The sequence below is a fragment of the Cololabis saira genome, chromosome 6 (assembly GCF_033807715.1).
Source record: "Cololabis saira isolate AMF1-May2022 chromosome 6, fColSai1.1, whole genome shotgun sequence".
Taxonomy (NCBI): Eukaryota; Metazoa; Chordata; class Actinopteri; order Beloniformes; family Belonidae; genus Cololabis; species Cololabis saira.
Window position 1 is genome coordinate 50,876,865 of NC_084592.1, and position 20,916 is coordinate 50,897,780.

The 20,916-nt window shown below is 42.6% G+C and overlaps 1 protein-coding gene across 9 annotated transcripts in view; it reads right to left on the bottom strand.

The window, feature by feature from the left end:
* Positions 1-20,564, bottom strand: part of LOC133446264 (probable ubiquitin carboxyl-terminal hydrolase FAF-X) — a 108,129-nt gene extending 87,565 nt beyond the window's left edge. For 5 of the 9 annotated variants that reach the window (XM_061724273.1, XM_061724272.1, XM_061724268.1 and 2 more), the window contains exon 1: positions 20,338-20,564. The gene's annotated coding sequence lies outside the window, so the exon portion shown is untranslated. The remainder of the gene's footprint in view (positions 1-20,337) is intronic. The other 4 variants (XM_061724274.1, XM_061724270.1, XM_061724267.1 and 1 more) reach the window with 1 other exon arrangement.
* Between the last annotated feature and the right edge of the window lie 352 nt (positions 20,565-20,916).

The window sequence follows — 20,916 nt, forward strand, 5'->3', positions numbered from 1 at the left end:
CCTGCTAATGATCCGTTATGATGAGACACGCCCATACAAGGTGTGTTAAAGCAGCACAATGTAACTTTCATCTTTTGTTGAGTTTGGCGGCTCTTTTGGACAAAAGCGGTAGTGCTTTACCAGAAAGAACTACATTTCCCATGAGCACCAGCGCGTACTGCCGGAAAACTCCTGTCCCCGTCGCTGCATTTGTTTTGATATTGAATCAGAGAAGACGGGACGGACTTTCAAAACTACTTCTCTGTTTTCAGCGGTCGTTTACAGGATGGATAGTGAAGAGGTAATGTATCTATTTTTGGCTAAACAATATAATATGACGATGTTGAAAATCACTAAGTTCAACTTGGTTTTATTAGTGAAGTCTCCCCCGCCCCCCGTCCTGTTTCAGCAGATAATGCGCCCCAAACTATAAACTCATACGCTACTCCAACATACTTACTGACAAAATAAAAAATACTTTATAACCTGTGAATAACTGAATGCCCATTCCTTATATTTTGCAGATCAGCCCTGCACAATTTTACAGTTCTCAGGAAAAATACTAGAACCCAAGACGAATCCCCTGTATGTGAAAACATTCTAATTTAGATTCTTATTGAACATAGAACTCTACATTTACATTTGTATCATAACAATTGTGTCTCTCTTGTCAGACATCCCTCCTCGTCTTTCAGCTCACGCCAGCGAGTGAACGCCGGGACAATGTTTATTCTTGTCCGGGCATTTAGCTTGTTACTCTCCCGCTTTCTTTTTTTCGCCTCCTCCGATAAAACTTTTATTTTCTTGGGTTTTTCCGCTGCTTCGTCCATGACACCAGCTTCTGCTGAGCTCTGATCTCCACGCCCCGCCCAGCTTTGGTCTCCACTACAAATGGGGAAGGAGGGGGAAGTGACGTATGCCGTAAAGCAGTCAAAGCCGTAAAAATGTGTAGTTTTTTAGTGTGGCAGGGTTCCTACCATGCTCCTCAAAGTTACATAGTGCCAGTGAAGGAGATACAGACCCCTCAGACCATGACAGAGGTTCATTAAACCTGTTGGAAGTTGATGGACCATCACAATGATGATGGTGAAATATTAGATTAAGGTGGAAAAGTTACGTAGGCCGCGTTCAGACTGCAGGCAAATCTGATTCATATCTGATTCCTTCTCATATCCGATTTTCAGGGCTGACTGTCCACACTGTTTTTAGCAAGTGTCCAAATCTGGCTCTGTTCAGACTGGGCCACATCATAGACTGATCTGACGGGTTGCCGTAGCAACGACGTCGGAGCGAAGGCGTCACCCAGTGCGTGTATTGTGTGAAGTCATGTAATTGTGACATCAAAAACAATAACAATATGGAGCCAGCTCACATGCTGTTCCATACCTGTGAAGCTGTGCATACACTGTGCAATATTTTAAATCGTTTGACACTGCCCCATCTCACTCTAATCCTCCCGCAGACCTCTGTTACTGGAACTCCAGGCTGGTTTTGGGGCAGGGGTGGGCTGTGCATCCTGCCCACCCGATCAAAGGTTATGGGATCCTTTATTTTTTTATAATTTTATCTTTTTATATATATAAAAAAATCCCAAAATATCTGTACCGTTTCTGATTGGGTCGGCACTGCGCATCATTTTTAGACACAACAATGAACGCATACCGCAAAAGTTGTGTCTCTGCGGAGGGACCCGGCGTCACAGAGAAAAGTGTTGAGAACAAAACCACCAGCAATCTAACAAACCAACCAACAAAGCTCAGAGTTAACAAAACCAACCAGCAATGAACAACTGGCAGCCCCGCTCTCTAACCTCCTCCTGATGAGCTGACGGGCTGCAGGTTCAGGCTCACAGCACGACTGAAGGCTGATTTATGGTTCCGCGTTACACCAACGCAGAGGCTACGGCGTAGGGGACGCGGCGACGCACACCGTACGTGGAAATGCGGTCTTTTTTTCTGCTATTAAAACATGATTTGTAATGTGAATTTGCAACACTCAAACTACAAATAATAGTTTTTGACGTGACATCAGAGATTGTACATGCTCTCTGTGAAAGGATGAGTAGCTCCACAACTGGAAATGGGCGGGTGGTTTGGAGCGTCTGGGACAGTCATATCCGATCTGAGTGTTTGGATGTTCAGACTGACACGCATCTGCCCAAATGAGATATGGATCGGATATGAAACTACCTCTCGGAGGTGGTTTCCATCTGGTTTGCAAAAATCGGATCTCACGCGGTTTGGGACTGTTCAGACTTCAAAAGATTCATCCAGTTTCAATCTGGATGGGCTAAAAATCGGATATTGGCTGCAGTCTGAACGCGGCCATAGTGCTGCTTTAAAATTCCAGTATATCTAGAAGTTAGGTTGCGTCACACACAGGAAAGGTTTCACAGATCAATCCTAAACGTCCACAGCGACGGTTCGACAACACGGCCCCAGAACGGGGATGAGAGGTTGCTGCACCCGCGGGAGCAGCCAAGCACCTTGCTCTGTTTCACGGTCTCAGGGGGAAGCAGATGCAAACAGAAGTGAGACTGCTGCACAAAGAGTTGTGGTACCATCAGCAGTTCTTTGCAGAGCCAAAGTACAAAGCTCCCACACAAGAGTGGACCTGTGTTACTGGGGGGACCGGGTCAGCAGGACCGGGTCAGCAGGGGGGACCGGGTCAGCAGGGGGGACCGGGTCAGCAGGGGGGGGACCGGGTCAGCAGGGGGGGGACCGGGTCAGCAGGGGGGGACCGGGTCAGCAGGGGGGGGACCGGGTCAGCAGGGGGGGGACCGGGTCAGCAGGACCGGGTCAGCAGGGGGGGGACCGGGTCAGCGGGGGGGGACCGGGTCAGCGGGGGGGGGACCGGGTCAGCAGGGGGGGGACCGGGTCAGCAGGGGGGGGACCGGGTCAGCAGGGGGGGGACCGGGTCAGCAGGACCGGGTCAGCAGGGGGGGGACCGGGTCAGCAGGACCGGGTCAGCAGGGCCGGAGGTGAGTCCTCTTTGTCACGTTTCACACTGGTAAACAGCAGCTCGTCAATGCTAGCCTTAAGGCCCCATTTACACATAGCCGGGTATTTACAAAAACGGATATTATCCCCTCTACGTTTTGAAAAATACCATCGTTTACACGAATCCGCATAAATACGCTGTTAACGTCATGCCAGCCAATCAGAATCCTGGAAAAAACATCAACAAATGACACGTGTAACTTCCAGGCTGATTTATGGTTCCGCGTTACACCAACGCAGAGCTACGCCGTAGGCTACGCGGTGACGCACACCGTACGGCGCATCGCTGCGTACCCTACGCCGTAGCTCTGCAGCGATTTAACGCGGGACCATGAATCAGGCTTTACTTCCAAGATGAACCAGAGTCTTTGGTTTGGAGTGACAGAGAAGTGGAGTTACTTTTAAGTGTGACGTTAGAATATAAAACAGGTAAAATACAAGAAAATATTGACGGTTACAAACTAATTGTAAACACAGGTGTCACTCATGACGCTGGTGACGTTTCTGTCTCATAATGTGACGTTCTGAAGAATAAATCTCCATTTTCCTCTGTTTAGACGCAAACGTGAAAACTGAGTTTTTGAAAATCTCCCCTTTGGCCGGAGTTTTCAGGAATGATGGTTTTTGGAGACTTTGAGCTCCGTGTTCGTGTAAACGAACGGCCAAAACGCATGAAAACACCTCAGTTTTTCCTCTGTGTAAACGGGGCCTAAGACTGGAATGTTAACTGTTGCTAAGCAACTGCTCAACTGCTGAGAGATTACAGGTATCAGGGCTAGAACATCTCTGACATGGACCCGGTCCGTCGGAGGCCGCTGGGGGCCGAGGTCTTGGGAGCGAGTCAGGGCTGGGTGATATATCGAGATTTTAATAAATATCGACAGGGTGCAATTTGCCGGTGGGGATTTCCCCCTCTGGTTTACACGTCCACCCTCTGCTGAATTATTTTCATCCTCGGTGGGGACAACATTTAGCATTTTTATTCTATATATGCAGGCAGTTTATTTGTATTTCATGTGTTTTATACATGTTGATATTGTGCAGACCTCTATTAATAAAGGAACCTGTGTGACATTTGGCACGAGGCTTTGTATTAAAACTGACTGTTTTTTTAAGGGTTTGATCAGAAAAAATGAAGCTAACAGAGATGCTAACAGAGATGCTATGCTATAATGCTTTGCTTTTCTGTGCCCAATTATGGCACAGAAAAAATATGGATATATATCGAGTATCAACATTCAGCTAGAAAATATCGAGATATGACTTTTGGTCCATATCGTCCAGCCGTAGCGAGTCCTCCATCTGTCAAGGGGTTCAGAGACAAGACAGACAAGTTCCAGCATTTCCTAACACTTTTATCAATTATAATAGTGCTCCTTCCAGAGCACCAGCTGGAACCCGTTAACGTTGATAACGTGGTGTTGCAGCGTGATGCAGTAAGAACCGTTAACGTTGATAACTCGGTGTTGCAGCGTGATGCAGTAAGAACCGTTAACGTTGATAACTCGGTGTTGCAGCGTGATGCAGTAAGAACCGTTAACGTTGATAACTCGGTGTTGCAGCGTGATGCAGTAAGAACCGTTAACGTTGATAACTCGGTGTTGCAGCGTGATGCAGTAAGAACCGTTAACGTTGATAACTTGCAGCGTGATGCAGTAAGAACCGTTAACGTTGATAACTTGGTGTTGCAGCGTGATGCAGTAAGAACCGTTAACGTTGATAACTTGCAGCGTGATGCAGTAAGAACCGTTAACGTTGATAACTTGCAGCGTGATGCAGTAAGAACCGTTAACGTTGATAACTCGGTGTTGCAGCGTGATGCAGTAAGAACCGTTAACGTTGATAACTCGGTGTTGCAGCGTGATGCAGTAAGAACCGTTAACGTTGATAACTCGGTGTTGCAGCGTGATGCAGTAAGAACCGTTAACGTTGATAACTCGGTGTTGCAGCGTGATGCAGTAAGAACCGTTAACGTTGATAACTCGGTGTTGCAGCGTGATGCAGTAAGAACCGTTAACGTTGATAACTCGGTGTTGCAGCGTGATGCAGTAAGAACCGTTAACGTTGATAACTCCGTGTTGCAGCGTGATGCAGTAAGAACCGTTAACGTTGATAACTCGGTGTTGCAGCGTGATGCAGTAAGAACCGTTAACGTTGATAACTCGGAGTTGCACCGTGATGCAGTAAGAACCGTTAACGTTGATAACTTGGTGTTGCAGCGTGATGCAGTAAGAACCGTTAACGTTGATAACTCGGTGTTGCAGCGTGATGCAGTAAGAACCGTTAACGTTGATAACTCGGTGTTGCAGCGTGATGCAGTAAGAACCGTTAACGTTGATAACTCGGTGTTGCAGCGTGATGCAGTAAGAACCGTTAACGTTGATAACTTTCAGCGTGATGCAGTAAGAACCGTTAACACTGATAACTTGCAGAGTGATGCAGTAAGAACCGTTAACGTTGATAACTCGGTGTTGCAGAGTGATGCAGTAAGAACCGTTAACGTTGATAACTCGGTGTTGCAGCGTGATGCAGTAAGAACCGTTAACGTTGATAACTCGGTGTTGCAGAGTGATGCAGTAAGAACCGTTAACGTTGATAACTCGGTGTTGCAGCGTGATGCAGTAAGAACCGTTAACGTTGATAACTCGGTGTTGCAGCGTGATGCAGTAAGAACCGGTCCATGACGAGAAGGTCCAGCGGGGGAAATGCCTCGTCATCAATACTCCGACTCTGCTGAGTCAGCGTGTTAATGTGAAGCTAGAAAGTCTGTAAACTGGGGAAGACGTTTATCACAGATGCCCGAGTGCTTTTGCCTTCACTTTCGGTTCCGAATGAATTTCTAATCAGTAAAACCAAATGTGTAACGCTCCGTCTAATCTTGCTCTGCAGCGACCCAACGCTGACAGATTTCAGAAGTCACTTTAAAACACTAATGCCACTTTTCCACCAGAACCTGCTCAGCCCGGCTCAACTAGGATCTAGACGACTCGGATCTAGACAGAGATAAGGAACGACCAAATCCACCAGCAGCTCCTTCATAGCTGCTCAGATACCAACGCACTTTTCAGCAGCAGAGACTAAAAACATTAAAAAGCTGCTTGAAGCTTCTTTCACTCTCATTTCTAACTTGATATGGAACACGAGCCCCAGACCAGCAGCACATTTATCATTTATCATCATAGATCTGCATCCTCCAAAGTGTGTTACAACCAGGGGTAAATATTACGGTACAGGGGGCTCAAACTAGGGCTGAACGATATACCGTTATCGTATCTATATCGAGATATGAACATTCAAGACATTAATAACGGAAAAGCAACGATATAAACGATATATTTCCATAAACACTACTTTTAAGATTGCTCTTGAACGCACCACTACGGCCAGCCAACCACAAAGCTTATTTCATGCTTGCTGTTGATCGACAGCTGAAGCCAACCAATGACAAACATAGGAGGGAGGGAGACGTAGACGGAGACGCACACAGCCACACACACAGGAGAGCGGAGAAGAGCGGAGAAATCCAAACGGAAGAAAAGAGACATGAGTGCGGAGGATAATGCAGCCGGTGGCAGAGCAGAATCAAATTTTGTGCCAAAACATAAATCATCCTCCATTATTTGGAGGTATTTTGGATTTAGAAAGGATGATGTCGACCAGAGCGAGGTGTTGTGCAAGTCGTGCTTGGTGAAAATTGCGACGTGTATTTCGCAGCCATCCGTTTTTTTTTTTTTTTAAATTACAAAATAAAAATAGAGTAATAAACCAAAATAATCCGTTCCCCATCTTTTGTTTTGATAATAAAAAATTCATTGATGTGTTTGAAAATCGAAATTGGGAATTAAAACAGCGAGTGGAAAACTCTTTTCTCTATTTCCTATTCGTTTACTGAAAAACAAGGATTGGACAAATGGGGGGATTGCACATGCGCAGTAATAAATTAATAAAGTTGTTTCTGGTTCTTTTGTTCATCAGATTGAAAGTTAACATTTTTAGATATTTAATTGTTGAAACAGAAAATAAATCAAATATGAAACCTGGGAATGAAACATGAGTTTAATTTGTAATCTGTCTTCACTTCGTCATGAAACTGCAGTGATGTTGTGACAGTCCGTTCAGCTGCAGCGTCCAATCAATAATCAATAACATGTACTGAACTCTAACTCTAACTGCATTGGTTATTTATCGTTAAAGCGGAGCTACAGTAAAATATTTTGATTATTATTTATTATTGAGTGACTTTATGTTAATGTTGATGACTGGCAGTGAGTTCTAATCAATAAAACTGCACTCTTTTGATTTCTGATGTTTTTATTTTTCTGAAAAATGATTGGTTTTCACCAAACCGAAGTCATATCGTATCGTATCGATATCGAGATATCTGGCATGAATATCGAGATATGAAATTTTGTCCATATCGTTCAGCCCTAGCTCAAACTATGGAATACATGTTCCCATTTAGCAAAAAAATGTTTCTCTGTACAAGGTTTTAAAGGATATCTGAAACACCACTTACTTTTTGTTTTGTAAATGGAACTGCTCTGGCAGAAGTAATGGATGTGCTGACACATTTTATCGTCTTGCGTAATCTCCTTGAAATTATTTTTTGTTTGTTTTCATTGGGTTTGTTATTTAGTCCTTTATTTTTTGTTTGTTTCTTAATTATCAAATTGTACTCTTTATTGTTATTCACATATCCGATCATTTTTCTTTTGTGTAAATTCTTTGTAATTTTCATTTAATTTCTATCATCTATAGATTTCTAACTGCTCATTTGTATATTTTGTTTTTATAAGTATGATATTACATTTTATGTTAACTATAGGTGGAGGCAGCTGATAAGCTCTTTGAATTTTCACCTCTTCCTGCACTTTAATTTGTAAAGTTGTTACTTTTATTTGTGTAATTTTTAAACTGTGCAAATAAATAAATCTAAAAAAAAAAAAAAATCTAAAAATCTATCGTCTCCTCCAGGTTCTACATCTTTATCTATCATCTCCTCCAGGTTCTACATCTTTATCTATCATCTCCTCCAGGTTCTACATCTTTATCTATCATCTCCTCCAGGTTCTACATCTTTATCTATCATCTCCTCCAGGTTCTACATCTTTATCTATCATCTCCTCCAGGTTCTACATCTTTATCTATCATCTCCTCCAGGTTCTACATCTTTATCTATCATCTCCTCCAGGTTCTACATCTTTATCTATCATCTCCTCCAGGTTCTCCATCTTTATCTATCATCTCCTCCAGGTTCTACATCTTTATCTATCATCTCCTCCAGGTTCTACATCTTTATCTATCATCTCCTCCAGGTTCTACATCTTTATCTATCATCTCCTCCAGGTTCTCCATCTTTATCTATCATCTCCTCCAGGTTCTACATCTTTATCTATCATCTCCTCCAGGTTCTCCATCTTTATCTATCATCTCCTCCAGGTTCTCCATCTTTATCTATCGTCTCCTCCAGGTTCTACATCTTTATCTATCATCTCCTTCAGGTTCTACATCTATATCTATCATCTCCTCCAGGTTCTACATCTTTATCTATCATCTCCTCCAGGTTCTCCATCTTTATCTATCATCTCCTCCAGGTTCTCCATCTTTATCTATCGTCTCCTCCAGGTTCTACATCTTTATCTATCATCTCCTTCAGGTTCTACATCTATATCTATCATCTCCTCCATCTTTATCTATCATCTCCTCCAGGTTCTACATCTTTATCTATCATCTCCTCCAGGTTCTCCATCTTTATCTATCATCTCCTCCATCTTTATCTATCATCTCCTCCAGGTTCTACATCTTTATCTATCATCTCCTCCAGGTTCTCCATCTTTATCTATCATCTCCTCCATCTTTATCTATCATCTCCTCCAGGTTCTACATCTTTATCTATCATCTCCTCCATCTTTATCTATCATCTCCTCCAGGTTCTCCATCTTTATCTATCATCTCCTCCATCTTTATCTATCATCTCCTCCAGGTTCTACATCTTTATCTATCATCTCCTCCAGGTTCTACATCTTTAGTGTTGTTGTCTTCTTCCTTTAGATACACAATCAAATACGTCACAGCAGCTTCTCCAACCTCCTCCTACTGATCTGGGTGTTGATTGTAGTGGAAAAGAAACCAGGCCGAGTTGAGATGAGTTGAGATGATTAGAGTGACTAGAGTTAGGTGCTGGTGGAAAAGTACCATAAATAAACTGCAACATGTACAGGACTGTCTCAGAAAATTAGAATATTGTGATTTTCTGTAATGCAATTAAAAAAACAAAAAAACCTTTTATTATTTTAATATTGCTGATCATGGTTTACAGTTTAAGAAAACTCAAATATCCTATCTCAAAAAATTAGAATATTCTGGGAATCTTAATCTTAAACTGTAAACCATAATCAGCAATATTAAAATAATAAAAGGCTTGCAATATTTCAGTTGATTTGTAATGAATCCAGAATGGATGACATTTTAGTTTTTTTAATTGCATTACAGAAAATAAAGAACTTTATCACAATATTCTAATTTTCTGAGACAGTCCTGTAAACATCCGGTGCCGCCCTGGAAGCTTCCGTCCGTCCGTCCAGCGGGAACGTCAGACTAACCAAAGAACCAACAACCGTCTCCACGTCTCCCAGGACGAGCCTGAAGGTTCCCAGACACATCATCTCTTATAAACATTATTATAATTATAAACGTATAAGGGAACCAGAACGTTTCGCTGCTTTACTCTCTGGAATAATGACCATGGATCTGTAATATACTCACTTTTTCTTTAAATTTGGTTGTATAACATGTGGCTTATATAAATTATTTGTCCTTAATGTAATATTACAGCATATTGTAGGTTTTAGGGAAGTGAGACTGTAATTTTCCTTATTTTATAAAGTATTAATGGTAGCTGTGGTGCTGAATGAAGGAGGAGTTACTACCATATCCACGTCTCCTCCTCCTCCCATGGAGCTGCTGAAACGTCACCGTCGCCGCCATATTGGATGTTCAAGACTGTAAACTAATACAAGTAAATGGACTTATTTTCATAAAGCACCTTTCTACAAAGAAATGTACGTTTTACGTCTCATTTATTCATTCACACATGCACTTTTTTCCTCTTTTTTAATTTTTTTTCATCTTTTTTCCTTTGTTCCTTTTTTCATTTTTTCCTCTTTTTTCCTTTTTTCCTCTTTTTTTCATCTTTTTTTCCCTTTTCATCTTTTTTCCCTTTTTTCATCTTTTTTTCCCTTTTCATCTTTTTTCCTTTTTTCATCTTTTTTTTCATCTTTTTCCCTTTTTTCATCTTTTTTCCTTTTTTCATCTTTTTTTCATCTTTTTTCCTTTTTTTAATCTTTTTTTCCCTCTTTTTTTCTTTCATCATCTTTTTTTTTTACTCTTTTCCTCCTTTTTTCCCTTCTTTTTTTCCTCTTTTTTCCTTATTTTCATAAAGCATCTTTCTACAAACAAATGTACGTTTTACGTCTCATTTATTCATTCACACACGCACTAATATACTTGGGAAACAGTTAGGACCAAATATAATATATTTAATTTTCTCAGATGACAAAAATAAGAACTTTATTGATCCCACATAGGAGTAATTCATGTTATATCAGCTGTAGAGAACAAGGTAGTGCCGAAAAACTATATATATCCCCCTCACAAAAATAAGACAAATAGAGAAACATATTTTATCATCAACGTTCAAAACTAAATACATTATATTTGGTACTAACTGTTTCCAAGTATATTAGTGCGTGTGTGAATGAATAAATGAGACGTAAAACGTACATTTCTTTGTAGAAAGATGCTTTATGAAAATAAGTCCATTCACTTGTATTAGTTTACAGTCTTGAACATCCAATATGGCGACGGTGACGTATCAGCAGCTCCGTGGGAGGAGGAGGAGACGTGGATGTGGTTACTACGGTTCCTGCAGGAGAATCCAAAGAGCGTTTTCAGCCAACATCACATAGTTAATACAGGGTAAAGTTTACAGGCGTACTATCGTGGTGCGGCAACACACACGTCTTATCAGCTCCGTCATAAACACGACACCATAATAAAGGCTGATAAAACACCAGCCCAGTCCCAGGTCCAAACCAGCTCTGTGGACCAAACTCATCCACAATCTACACGGTTTATTCAATATTTCATTTCAATTTATCCTACTTTACAATCCTTTACAAACACGGTGGCACCAGAAGGTTTGACGACGGGTCAATATTTCTTTAATTTGGAGATTTTATATCCCGCGTGATTGTTTGATATCAAAGACATGAAAAGCTTTTAATCGTGAAGTCGGTTGATAATTAATCGTACGACTAAGAAAGTTCTGTCCGGTATCCTTCCAGCCCGACTATGACACGCTTTTTAATAGTATCATTTCACTGCGACTAGTGGAATAATTAGATTATTTCCTCACATCATGTAAAAATAAAAATGCTCATGTCTTTTGGGTGGATGTGTAAAAACAACAGAGCAGGACAAGCTCAACAGATCTGGACTATAAATCCCCTTCATTAGTTAACACACAGATTATGACAAAGAGATTGTATATAATAAAAACCAAGGGAACATGATGTTCACGTTTGTGATCTGCACCTCTTTCCTTTGGTAAGTTTAGGGACGCTAAAGGAGAGGAGAGGAGAGGAGAGGAGAGGAGAGGAGAGGAGAGGAGAGGTCTCCACCTCCACGTGAGCAGACTGGTTTCACCGGAGGAATTCATCACATCTCAGCCAGAGTTTTTACTAATCAAATCAATAAATATATTACTCAAACCAATCTGGGTGACCCACTGCCAGCTAGCGCTGAGAAGTTGAACAGCGTTCTTCTGAAAACAAACACACAAACTAAACAGCAACTATAAAGCTGGACAGTAACCAGAGGAAACGTCAGTCAGGATCATTTCACTTTAGACGTTCAATTAAACACCCAAACTACTCAGGTGGAGCGAGTTACACTACTGGAATAAAATGTCCAGTGTTAATTTGTATGTATACAAGATTAAAGGATAAGATGCAAGGGAGAGAATTATGGAATTATGCAGGTAATATTTACTGATCTTTTTTGTCCTCGTTTTAATCGGGACTATTTATTTATTTTTTCTTTTCTTACTGGTTCTTTGTTGTTACATATATTTTCTTTTTGTGTTTGCTTCTTTTTTGGGTGGAAATGCTAGAAAGCATTTGTTATAGAAAGTGTAAATAATAATAATGTGAAGGTTAAAGGCATTTATAAGCTCAGAGCTTCAGCCTATTCCTTTTCGATCTAAATGATTACACGACATGTTATGAATGAGTGAACCAGACTGAGCACATGATCGAAATAAATAAATAAATAAAATAAATAAATAAATGTAGTTCCAAAGGAAACTAGTGTTCTCCGTCCGGACCCTAATGTTCCCAAAGCTCCTCCAGACACACGTGATGACAGACACGTGTCACAAATCACTTATGCAACGACAGCACACCTGACATTCCTCACATTCCTCCAGTGTTCCGGTCCCCGACGGCAGGTGCTAGTCACTAGAGATGCACCGATCACGAACTCGAAAATCAGTATCTGCCGATCACAGCGTGAAATCCATACATTCGTCAATTGTATTATTAGGTATAAAAATGAAGAGATGAGAAAGTATCATGAATTGTCTGTTTTAGTTCAGACTGAGGTAATGTGCAACATTTCCCACTAGAGACTCTTAAAGACGATTTAGACTCGGCTAACTAAGAGTTGGTGTAGCTACTAGCTTAAGCTTTCCTGTGGTAATAATTATGTACATGTGCAACAACACGGACAACAGCAGACATGTTTCTCTAAAAATTGATACCAGTTGTAAACTATAAACCTTAGTTTTCCTGTGGAAAGAGGAATTAAATCTTAAAATAAAAAATTAATTATGAATTATTAAGCTTTGTGAAAGCTTTAGCAATAGCTTCCGCCGCGTGTGAGGAAACTCTTGTGAGTGAAGCAAAACTCTTCACACTAGAACTCCAAATGTCCCTCGTGAAGCGACTGACACGGCTTTGTACGGTAAACGTACACGGTATATAGTTTGGTGTAACACGTGACAGGATTTCATCAGTGAAATACTTACGACGCGGCAGCGCGCACTGCGGATCCAAGCAGCTAACGTGTTTAAACCCGACGTCTTTTATAAACTTAAACTTAAACTTAAACTTTATTTATTTGTATAGCGCCAAATCATACAATATAAAATGCAACACATGGTGCTTTACATGCAGAATAAAATAACAATAAAAAAACACAATATAAAACATTCCATACGACCCCACCCCCCACGCGTACACACACACTCACACTCATATACCTGTGCACACACTCACACGCCCACACCCACACACACACACACACAATAAGTGGACTGGTGACATGGCTTAGCACTAACGATCCAGGTGAGGAAAACACTACCTATGGGTGGCCGTCCACACCGAGAGGCATCACCGACCACGACCACCAGAAGCATCCCCACAGAGACCCCCCCAACCCGGACAGACCGGGGCAGACCCCACACAGAAGGTGGAGCCCCCCCCCAGCTACCCAGGCCTGAGGGATCCCCATGACGACACCCCCATGGGCGGAGCAGGCACACCTCCCAGTGTGAACGACCCCCCTGAGGAAACACTGGAGCTAAAAACTAAAAGATTAAAAGAAAGTAAAAAATGCCTAAAAGTGTAAAATTTTAGAGAAATATATATAAAACTTAAGATGAATAATAAATAACATAAAGTAAAAAGTCATTAAAATGGATTAAAGTTTTAGAGATGATAAAAGAGCTAAAGAAGTACACACAATACATAGCTAAAAACACTAGGTAAATGAGATCAGATAAAAGCCAAACTAAAAAGGTGTGTCTTGAGCCTCCTTTTAAAAATATCAACATTCTCTGCGGCCCTGAGGTTCTCTGGCAGGCTGTTCCATAAAGAGGGGCCATAATGGCTGAATGCAGCCTCACCGTGGGTTTTGGTCGCGGTTCGGGGAATGGTTAAAAGGCCGGTACCAGAGGACCTCAGGGTCCGTGAGGGTTGATACAGTAAAAGCAGATCAGATAAATAAGATGGCCCAAGACCGTTAAGACACTTAAAAACCAGTAAAAGAACCTTAAAATCAATCCTGAAACGGACGGGGAGCCAATGCAGCGATTTTAAAACAGGTGTAATGTGCTCCCGCCCTCTGGTCCTCGTCAGCACGCGAGCGGCTGAGTTCTGTAATAGCTGTAAGTTCTTAATACTCTTTTTAGGAAGACCAGAGAGCAGGGCATTACAATTATAAGAAAGCGGCTGATGAGCAAACCATATGAATCCATTACCTTACGATGTAGTCTCTGTTACAGCTGTTACTGCCGTGTTACTTCCTTTTCTTACTCTGCCTTAGCAGCAGACAACTTTGGAAACTCAATATACTCCTTTGTGTAAAAAACTTTCAAATGTCTTATCAGCTTCGTTGTGTTGAAATCCCGATCACTGGCCGATCAATCGGTGCATCTCTACTAGTCGCCGACGGCGGGCGCTAGTCACCTACTGGTTGGCGGTAAACTGAGACGGAACTGAAATGAGTTTCCACCGCTGACATAATGTCATATTATGGTTCTTCTCCACCAGAACCGACTCGTCTCCTCCACCAGGTTTGGTTCTTCTCCACCAGGATCTAACTAGAGTAGATACTTTTCTGTATCTATTCTACCGAGGTTCTAAGGGGCTGAGTCGGGCTGTGATGTCATCACACTCCAGGCCACCGATTGGTCGGGGGGTTGGAGTCAGACGTCTGAGTCAGGATGTGACATCAGAGAAAGAGACTCTGACGGAGTTTCTGATTCATTTGATTCCAGCAACAACGGTTCATAAACCTGGTGGAGGAGAGAATTAAAAAGATCTAGAGGAGATAAGGAACCACCAGATCTACCAGGAGAGAATTAAAAAGATCTAGAGGAGATAAGGAACCACCAGATCTACCAGGAGAGAATTAAAAAGATCTAGAGGAGATAAGGAACCACCAGATCTACCAGGATCTCCTTCATAGCTGCTCAGATACCAACGCACTTTTCAGCAGCAGAGACAAACTAACAATATTAAAAAGCCGCTTGAAGCTTCTTTCACTCTCATTTTTAACTTTATATGGAACACAAGCCCCAAACCAGCAGCACATCTATCATCTATATATCTATCTATCATCTCCTCCAGGTTCTCCATCTTTATCTATCATCTCCTCCAGGTTCTACATCTTTATCTATCATCTCCTCCAGGTTCTACATCTTTATCTATCATCTCCTCCAGGTTCTACATCTTTATCTATCATCTCCTCCAGGTTCTCCATCTTTATCTATCATCTCCTCCATCTTTATCTATCATCTCCTCCAGGTTCTACATCTTTATCTATCATCTCCTCCATCTTTATCTATCATCTCCTCCAGGTTCTACATCTTTATCTATCATCTCCTCCAGGTTCTCCATCTTTATCTATCATCTCCTCCAGGTTCTACATCTTTATCTATCATCTCCTCCAGGTTCTACATCTTTATCTACCATCTCCTCCAGGTTCTCCATCTTTATCTATCATCTCCTCCAGGTTCTACATCTTTATCTACCATCTCCTCCAGGTTCTCCATCTTTATCTATCATCTCCTCCAGGTTCTACATCTTTATCTATCATCTCCTCCAGGTTCTCCATCTTTATCTATCATCTCCTCCAGGTTCTACATCTTTATCTACCATCTCCTCCAGGTTCTCCATCTTTATCTATCATCTCCTCCAGGTTCTACATCTTTATCTATCATCTCCTCCAGGTTCTACATCTTTATCTATTATCTCCTCCAGGTTCTACATCTTTATCTATCATCTCCTCCATCTTTATCTATCATCTCCTCCAGGTTCTACATCTTTATCTATCATCTCCTCCATCTTTATCTATCATCTCCTCCAGGTTCTCCATCTTTATCTAACCTCCTCATCTACATCTAGCTTCTCCAACCTCCTACTTCTGCTCCAGTTGCTCATTGTAGTGGAAAAGAAACCAGGAGTTGAGATGAGCAGAGCCGAGTAGGTGCTGGTGTTAAAGTTCCATTAGTTACCTGGCAGCAGTCACCTGCAGCAGCTAAATGATTAGGGTAGTTAAGGCCGTAGCAGCAGTAGTGTCGGGTTAAGGCTGAATTATGGTTCTGCGTCAAAGCAACGCCGTCGTGAACCTTCAGACTTCTCCCTCACTCCATTTCCCCCCCAGTACCCCCCGTTACCGCTAGTTAGCGATATTTTCCTGAATGGTTTATCCAACTTTTTCCGGTTACAGTGAATCAAAGAGATAAGGACAACTATTGTGCAAAACAAAAACAAAAAAATCACACATACACGAAGAAAAGAGTCTGAAAGTTCACGACTGCTTCAAACCGGAAACCAGAAATGCGTTGCTACCAAGCGAACCAATCACAGCCTCTCGTCTGCGTTTGGTCTGCGTCGCCTCCACGCGTAGTTACAATTTTTGGGAGGAGCACGTCAGTGACGGCGTCAGCGTCAGTTACGGCGTCACTGACGGCGACACGGCATGTGGTTCGCGTCGACGCGTACTACACGTCGTAGGCACGGCGCCGTTTTGACGCAAAACCATAACTCAGCCTTTAGTCAGCAGGTTAGAGGACTAGTCAGCAGGTTAGAGGACTAGTCAGCAGGTTAGAGGACTAGTCAGCAGTAGAGATGCACCGATCGATCGGCAACCGATCAGTATCGACTGATAACACCCCTAACGGTTTTGATCGGAAATCGGAAAATAATAGTTCAGAGCTGCAGATCAGATGACGTTTACAACAACAAACGCCGCCCTCGTGAGTTCCCACACCTGACCAGGTGTCATGGGGGCGTGGCCTCTATAAGGGGCGTGGCCTCTAGAAGGGGCGTGGCCTCTAGAAGGGGCGTGGCCGTCTCTACAAAACATCAACACTGAAAATGGCGTCGCTGTTATGGGAGTTTTACAATATCTGAATAGGACAACAAATGTACAGTTTGCACGGTCCAAAGGAGACACCGCCAGGAGGAATGTTACAAAAGAATTCCAACACAACGAAGCTGATAAGACATTGAACGTTTTTCATTCGAAGGAGAATATTGAGTTGCCAAAGTCGGCTGCTGCTAAGGCAGAGAAAGAACAGGAGCAACGCCGCTAACTCAGCTGAACGTAACAGAGACTTATAAACGACAAAAAATAAAGAACTACATCGTAAAGTAATGGATTCATAAGCCTTGATTATCAGCCGCTTTCTGTTGTAGCAGACGTCGGGTTTAAACACGCCGTTAGCTGCGTGGATCCCGGTACGCGCTGCCGCGTCGTTAGTATTTCACTGATGAAATCCTGCCAGAGTTTAACCAGAATATTTACAGTCACATCCAAACCCTCACCAGGACGACAGTCGTGTCAGTCGCTCCAGTGACAGGTGGATTCTAGTGAGAAGAGTTTTACTCACAAGAGTTTCCTCACACGCGGCGGAAGCTACCGCTAAAGCTTTCACAAAGCTTAATAATTCATAATTCATTTTTATTATAAGATTTAATTCCTCTTTCCACAGGAAAACTAAGGTTTACAGTTAACTTGTATCAGCTCTAAGAGAGAGACATGTCTGCTGTTTCTGTGTTGGTTCATGTTGTACATTGTTTATTGTTTATTAAGATCCCCATTAGCTGTCACCATGGTAACAGCTAGTCTTCCTGGGGTCTACACATAAAATACATATAAATGTAACATATATAAGATTCGTACATTACTACGTGAATAGAGCTAAACTGATTGAGCTTGGATTATACTAAGCACTCCAAAATCCCGACCCACCACACAACCCCATCCTACTCCGTACATGCACAAAACAATAAAATAATGTACATGCACAAAACATTGAAAATAAAATCTAAATAAAACAATGTCAGATGTACATCATTATCACCACAGGAAGATTAAACTACTAAACTACACTAACTCTTTGTAACTGAGTCTAAATCATCTCTAGAGTGAAATGTTGCACATCAGCCTGAAATAAAACAGTCCATTCATGAAACTTTCTCATCTCCTAATAATACGATGTCAGTGTTGAACATGAGACAACAATATTGACGCTGATCGGTGATCGGCAACATCTGGATCGGCAGATACTGATTTTGGAGATCAGTGATCGGCAACATCAGTGATCGGCCCTCACAACCCTGATCAGTGCAGCTCTAGTCAGCAGGTTAGTTAGTTATTCAGCAGGTTAGAGGACTAGTCAGCAGGTTATTCAGCAGGTTAGTTAGTTATTCAGCAGGTTAGTTCGTTATTCAGCAGGTTAGTCAGCAGGTTAGTCAGCAGGTTAGTTCGTTATTCAGCAGGTTAGTCAGCAGGTTAGTTAGTTATTCAGCAGGTTAGTTAGTTATTCAGCAGGTTAGTTCGTTATTCAGCAGGTTAGTCAGCAGGTTAGTTCGTTATTCAGCAGGTTAGTCAGCAGGTTAGTTAGTTATTCAGCAGGTTAGTTAGTTGTTCAGCAGGTTATTCAGCAGGTTAGTTAGTTATTCAGCAGGTTAGTTAGTTATTCAGCAGGTTAGTTAGTTATTCAGCAAGTTAGTTAGTTGGTCATCAGTTTAGTCAGAAGCAGGTTATTCAGCAGGTTATTCTGTAGGTTATTCAGTCAGCAAGTTAGACTGATTTGACTATTTAAAAATGCACCTTAACCTTTTTATATTATTTATATTTCTTGTTTCTGTTTGCACTGTAAAGTTGATGCTTTTAATCTCACTGTACCATGAATATGACAATACATATATAATATATAATAAATGGATTAGTCAGCAGGTTAGGGAGATTATATATATATATATATATATATATAATATATATACACATACATACACACACACACACACACAAAACACACAGGGTTGTGGTTAGTCAGTTATTCCTCAGGTCTATTATATCCTGTTATTATCACTATATAGTTCTATAGTGTATATAACTAACTATACTAGAGTTATATTAGTATATACTATATAGTTCTGGTTATTCAGTCAGTAGGTCATAGTAATATATATATATATATATATATATATATATATATATATATATATATATATATAACAGTTTACACTTATACTGGATATAAATCTATAGGACTATTATAGTATATACTATATAGTTCTGGTTAGTTATTCAGTTATTTATCTAGTTATCAGGTCAGTGTTATGGTTAGTCAGAAACTACTATAGTATTGTATATATTATACTATATAAACTATATAGTTAGGGTTAGTGGTCAGTGTTGTGGTTAAGTCAGTTATTCAGCAGGTCAGAGACTATTATAGTGTATAAACTATATAGTTATATAGTATACTATAACTATACTATAGTCATATTGGTATAACCAGAACTGTCAGAGACTGTAGTACACAGTACTGTCTGTATTAGTGTATAGTACTATAGTAAATATATAATTATGGTTAGTCAGAGACTATTATAGTAACTATAACCAGTTATTATAATTATATTAGTATATCTAGTATTTTCAACTGTATTTCTGGTTGAGTTTCCAGCTAAAAGGCTAGTTAGCCGCCTAGCCGTTAGCTGTTAGGGTTAGCCCCCCCGGACCGGGCCTGGTTCTCTCGAACTCTGTATTTGCAGAACCAACAACCCAGCGAACCCGCCCGGGACCGCGGCACCACCATGGCCCCGGTACCGGCCCCGCGGTACCACCTCCTCCCCGCCGCTCCGGGCCCGCTAGCAGCTAACAGGCTAGCAGGCCTTAGCAGGCCCTGGCGGGGCCCGGACCAGGGATCTGGACCCGGTACCGGGACAGAACCGGTACCAAGTCCAGCTCACCCACCCAGCTGATCTGATCACTCTGGACCGAGCCGGCCGGCCCGGAACCAGCAGAACCTGCAGCAGCAGCAGCTGAGCCGGTACCAGCTGCAGCGGCCCGGGCTCCGTCTACTTCCTGGACGCGCTCAGCAGAACCGGGTCAGAACCAGTACCAGGGACCGGGGCCTGGCGGAACCGGGTCCAGCCCGGCCCAGGCCCGGACACACAGCTGTCTGGACCGGAACCGGGCCCGGAACCGCGGCGGTACCGGTGTAAACACGTCCAGGGAGTAGACGGAGCCGGTCCCGCCGGTCCGAACCTGCGACCCGGCCCGGCGGGACCGGTCCAGTTCTCCCCGGTTCTGCTGGTCCCGCTGGCCTTGGACCGGCCTGGGGGGACTGGACCGGTACCGGGGCGGTACCAGCTGAGGCCCAGCTGGGCCGGAACTCCCGGGACCGCGGTCCCTCGTATCGGTCTCTCCCGGGCCGGTACCGGCTCTGCGGTAACCGACCCGGTACCACAGCACCAGAACCGGGCCTGGGGACACGAACCTGCTCGGGTGAAGGTCCGGTTCGGTTCTGGTCCGACCCGGGGGATTCTCCTGCGTCAGCGGCCTCGGTGCTGGTTCTGGTTCTGGTCCAGTCCCGGAGGTTCTGGTGCTGGTTCTGGTTTAGTCCTGGTGGACCAGAGTCCTGGTCCTGGTCCTGATACCGGTACCGGGTCTGGTTCTGGTTCTGGTGGGTCAGTAGAACCGCATCACAACACCAGCAGGAAGGACGAGGTTCGGGTTCTCGGTGTCGGTCCCGTCCAGCTGCTCCGCTCCGGAGTTTAGCAGGAAACAGTAGCGGCGGGGAGGGAGCCCCCTGGAGGAGGGGGGGAGGTACGGCACTCCAGCGGGGGTTACTCACATATACATATATATAATTTTTTTTTTTTTTAAGTTGTTTTTGTTGTTTATTTATTGATTTTTTTATATATATATATATATTTTTTTTTTTTTGTGTTGCCCGAGTGATCCTAGGAGATATGTGGTCGGGGGCATTACGCCCCTGGTAGGGTCTCCATGACAACCAGGTCTCCCATGGCAACCAGGTCTCCAGTACAGTATATTTATTTTTTTATTATTTTTT